Source organism: Rhinolophus ferrumequinum, chromosome 21 (assembly GCF_004115265.2).
Source record: "Rhinolophus ferrumequinum isolate MPI-CBG mRhiFer1 chromosome 21, mRhiFer1_v1.p, whole genome shotgun sequence".
In the NCBI taxonomy this organism is placed as follows: Eukaryota; Metazoa; Chordata; class Mammalia; order Chiroptera; family Rhinolophidae; genus Rhinolophus; species Rhinolophus ferrumequinum.
The window spans coordinates 11,363,216-11,368,635 of NC_046304.1; the positions used below are offsets into that span (position 1 = coordinate 11,363,216).

Sequence of the window (5,420 nt, forward strand, 5' to 3'; positions counted from 1 at the left end):
CTCTGTCCCCTTAGTGCCAAAAAATGTATACACATTTTAAGAAAGAAAAAAAAGTGTATTAAAATTGTAATGCTTAATATGAATACAAGTCATGTGTATACATTTTTTTGGCACCCCTGGTATATATACTAGGTCTGCCAATTAAGTTTGCTAACTCATCCTAAAAAATAGAAAAAGTGCTACATACCTCATTGCTGAATATCACTATGGTCACCTTTAAAGTCCTCCCCTTGGGAAGCTATGCACCGACGCAAGCGCCTAGTCCACCCTTTAAAGAAATTCTGGAACTCTTTTCCTGGAATGGCCATCAGAGCTGTGGTCGTATCACCCTTGATGTCCTGAATGTCATCAGAATATCTTCCTTTCAATATTTCCTTTATCTTCAGGTAAAGAAAGAAGTCATCGGGGGCCAGATCAGGTGAGTAGGGAGGGTGTTCCAGTTATTTGTTTACTGGCTAAAGACTCCCTTACAGATAAGTGCCGTGCAAGCTGGTGCATTGTCCTGATGTGAGAGCCATGAATTGTTGGTGAAAAGTGCAGGTCATCTATTTCATGCCGTTGTTTCAGCACTTGATTAACTGTTTGTTCAGTTGGTACAAATTCGTAATGAATAATCCCTCTGATGTCAAAAAAGGTTAACAACACTGTTGCAACAAGTTCGTGAAGTCTATTGTCACACCCTGCCCCCCCCAACACCGAGGGCGCGCGCGCGCGCGTGCGTGCGTGCGTGCATGCGTGCGTGTGTGTGTTTCTCTGGAGAATTCTAATACAAATATCAACCAATGTCTACCAAATCTTGAAGGAAAAAATATCCAGCCAAGATGTGCTTCAATTTTAAAGGCTACAGGAACATGTTCTTAAAAATAAAAGAATTCAAAAACTGTAACAAAGCAATTTTAAACCCCTTCTGAAAAATGTACTAGAAGATGAATAAAAGAGATGACAGTGGAGAAGCAGTGGAAAGAAGACTACGGATGAGCCATTTAAACATATAAGTAAGACTACATAACTGAAGGGATTATATTTGCAGAACAGAAAGTAAATATTATAAAACCTGACAAAACACAAAGGATAAGAGCCATAACCAGGAAGTAGGATGGCTATACAGCAGACTACATATCCTAAATAGGTTTCCTAACTGAAAAGACTAAAATCCAGGATAAAATATTTTGTAAAACAAAACAAAACACTGCTGAGCTGGCACAAATAAAAGTATTCCTACAGAGGCCAAAACTGAAGCTAAATCAGGAAGCCTAGGAGATAAGGGAGTTCCAAAGTCAGCTTTTCTCCCAAGTGTTTCTGTGAAACACAGGAGGCCTTGAGTTTTGCACAGATTGTTTTCTGGGATGCAGGAGAGACAGGAGATAAAGCTTAGGGCTCTCCCTACCAACATAGTGGGAAATTTCTGCATATAGTCGAGACGTCCTATAACCTCAGTATAAAGGTATAGAAAAACAAAAACGAAAACCCATTTTAGGAAAGGAGGGAGCCAGGTAACTTGCCTGTCTTCACTTTAAACAGAAAAAAAAAAACTCTCCTGAAACCCTGAAATCTTGGTCCTTTCCATGGTTTGTGCCCAAATCCCCATTATCTTAGGAGCCCAAGCAAACCTTAAGAACAGAATGCAAAGGATTCCCAGGTTGGTAGTACACCCAGGTGCCCAGCAAAAGGAAACTCAAATTCTCTCTATGTTACCTCAGTCAAGGACTCAAAGTTCTCCCACAGGTAAAATTCTACGAAAAAAGAGCAGCTCACAATCTAATGCTATAAAAGCCACAACAAATAAGGCACCATAAAAGAGCTAAAAGAGACAAGAGACTGCAAAATTACACCTACAAAGACCAATGTCCTGCCAAACCACATTGGGGCTAGAGGCATAAAAGAAAAAAATCACCAATATTGGGACTTTTAAAATTTAAAATGATATTTCATTCATCGTGAATTTTTACATTAATTTTGGCTTTTAAAAATATCACTTTAAAATATTGTTTATCTTTTTAATTATGAGTTTTTTGTTCCCCCTTAAATTTTGTGCCTGTGTCTTGCTTGCCTCACCTTAGGCCTGGCCCTGGCAAAGACTTCACTTATTGTAATTGCCAGAAACAAAAGATAAGTTAACACCGTGTACAGTGAGTGGTATTTTTACTATTCACTAATATCTATTTCTCTCCCTGCAAGAGAATTACACTTTGCCACCCCTTGAAGTTAGTTTTAATTTACAATGAATGAAATGTGATTGAAAGTGAAAGGTGTCACATTTTGATGGAAGCTTTTAAAAACAGCGTGAGCTTCACCTGTTTCTTTCTTCCTCTACCACTACAACCAACAAAATTCCAGGCAGGGCTGCCCCATCAACCTAAGCCCCAGAATGAGGATGATGATATAGAACACAGGCCCAGCAATCCTGAACTGGGGGGAAAAAATCTTTGTTGTTTAAAGCCACTGAGGTAGGTGTTCAGGGTTTTGTTTTGTTTTGTTTTGTTTTGTTTTGTTTTTACCATAGCATAACCTAGCCTAACTTGACTGATATGTTTATTGGAATAAAAAAAGATGTTTGAAAATTTGAGCAAGATATAAGAATCTGTAAAGAATGTTCAAGCAGGGGCTTTCAGTCAAGATGGTGGAGTATGTAAACACTGTGCTCGCCTCCTCCCATGACCACATCAAAATTATAACTAAACTACAGAACAACCATCATTGAGAATCACCTGAAGTCTAGCTGAACAGAAGTCTAATAACTAAAGATATACAAAAGAAGCCACATAGAGATTGGTAAGAGGGATAAAAAAACGGAACAAGCTGGTCCCATACCCACGTGTGGGGGTTAAAAATTGGGAGGAATAGCTCAGCTATGAATGTCCCCCCTGAGAAGCAAGGGGTCCAGCCCCACACCAGATTTCCCAGCCCAGGGTTCCAGTGCAGGGAAAGAAGTCCCCATAACTTCTAGATGTGAAATCCAGTGGAGATTGTGGCTGAGTAAGGGAAGGTAGCTAGAGTCCCAGGCATTCCTCTTAAATGGCCCTCTTGCAGACGTACTTGCTGATGGACTCACTCAGTCTGAGCTCCAGCCCTGGGACAGCAGCTTGAAAGGTGCCAGGAACATATGGGGAGGAATTGAATTGTCTGGCTTAGGGTGAGGGCTGGTGAGGCAATTTTCTCCGAAACAGAAGTGCTGGCAGAAGCCATTGGTCCTTTGTTGAGCTCTCCCCTGACCCAGCCTGCGTGAATGCAGGCAGGCACCATACCTGAGTCTCCATCAACCTGGCTAACACCATTCACCATTCACCCCGTTTGGTGATTCCCTGAGACCCTACCTCACCCAACTTGCAGGCCCACCCAAACTGCTTCAGTGGCTTTTCCATACAAACGGCCTCTCATGGCTCTGCAACAGACTTTCCTAAAATCTCCCAAAAGTTCACAAACCCTAAACAAGCAGCATGTGGCCTCAGCATGACCCAAACATCTTGCTAAGCAGCCCCAAGCTTGGAACTAGCTACAGCCAGCCTCATTTGGCAGCTTAGCCTCTCCTAGGCACCTCCAAGTGCAGCACAAGTGGCAAACATCTGCAGATCACTTTGCAGCTCATACCAACCGGCCCCAGGCAGGGCACAGGCAGCAGGCCAAACTTGGCCTGCATGAAGCCTCAGAACCAACACACCTAGTGGCCAGCTTCAAATCACACCAGAGCACCATCCAACTACCTCTACAAACAACACACAGAAAGGGCAGACTCAGCAGGCACCAGAGCCCCTCTAAAGTAAATCTTTCTCCATAGGGGCAGCCCCTGTGCAACAGCTCCTCCACTGTAGTCATGGCCAGTCCTCACAATCAATCAGCCTGAGGATCAATCCCTCCCACTGATGTGGCAACAGCAATCAATACTCAATTACAACAGGAAGGCACATACAACATGCAAAAGGCACACACCTGGAGCACCTAGCTGAGGTGACCAGAGAGACTGTGCCACTGGCCCCATGTGACACCTACTACATAAGGCTGCTCTACCAAGACCAGAAGACACAGCAGCTCTAATTAATACATAGAAACAAACACAGGGAGGCAGCCAAAATGGGGAGACAAAAAAACATGTCCCAAATGAAAGGCCAGAACAAAGCTCCAGAAAAAGAACTAAACAAAATGGAGACAAGCAAATCTACCAAATGCAGAGTTTAAAACACTGGTTATAAGGATGCTTAATGATCTCAGTGATAACTTCAACAAAGAGATAAGAAACATAAAAATGGAGACAGAAAACATTAAAAAGAACCAGTCAGAAATGAAGAATACAATAACTGAAATGAAGAATACATTAGAGGGATCTTTCCTTCTTTCCAGCAGGCGCAGCCATGAAGGTCAAGCTGTGCAGTTTCAGGGGGTACAAGATCTACCCCAGACATAGGAGGCGCTATGCCAGGACCGACAGGAAGGTTTTCCAATTTCTTAATGCAGAATGTGAGTCGGCATTCCTTTCCAAGAGGAATCCTCGACAGATAAACTGGACTGTTCTCTACAGAAGAAAGCACAAAAAAGGACAGTTGGAAGAAATTCAAAAGAAAAGAACCCGCCGAGCAGTCAAATTCCAGAGGGCCATCACTGGTGCGTCTCTGGCTGATATAATGGCCAAGAGGAATCAGAAACCTGAAGTTAGGAAGGCTCAATGAGAACAAGCTATCGGGGCTGCCAAGGAAGCAAAAAAGGCTAAGCAAGCATCTAAAAAGACAGCAATGGCTGCTGTTAAGGCTCCCACAAAGGCAGCACCTAAGCAAAAGATTGTGAAGCCTGTGAAGGTTTCTGCTCCCCAAGATGGTGGAAAACGCTAAGTTGGCAGATGAAAATGTTAAATAAAGATCTGACTATAACTAGATTGTGGCAGAATTTTGTAAAAGAGTTCCTTTCTCTGGAGTAAGACCTCCCTAATGTAAGCCTCTTAGTTGGAGAGATGTTAAGCAAAATGATGTCAACAAGCTCTGTATGGTTAAATGCAAGCTTTGCTTATCTGAGATGTAAGGGCATGTTACACAGACTACACTGTCTTAACTTTTTGGTTATATCTGTAAGTACTAGGGTGTAGATTTAGTCTAGGTTGCTTGCTAAAGAGGCACTTTATCCTATAATTTGTGTCTTTTTAATGAATTATTTTCTTAAGTTATCCTTTTCCATCAGTAGACACATTTATATTATATTGGATTTGCCTTTTGTTCGCTGGTATCTCAACCTCTTATTAGCTAATAGCTGAGTTATAAGTGGTTAAAACTATCAGCTGTATTAATCTGCTCTCGATTTCAGATTAAGAAGTTGACATGAAGAGCACAACTTCTTGAGTAGAATGTACTTAAAAATTCCCAAAGCAATTTGTTGAACTTGGAGTTTGGCAGAGCCATAGTTGAAATTGTAAACATGTCTGAGTAGCCTGCTGATGT

General features: G+C 41.9%; 1 pseudogene; it reads left to right on the plus strand.

Annotated features, from left to right (window-relative positions):
- Positions 1-4,346: 4,346 nt before the first annotated feature.
- LOC117013603 (60S ribosomal protein L24-like) lies at positions 4,347-5,056 on the plus strand (annotated as a pseudogene).
- The last annotated feature ends 364 nt before the right edge of the window (positions 5,057-5,420 follow it).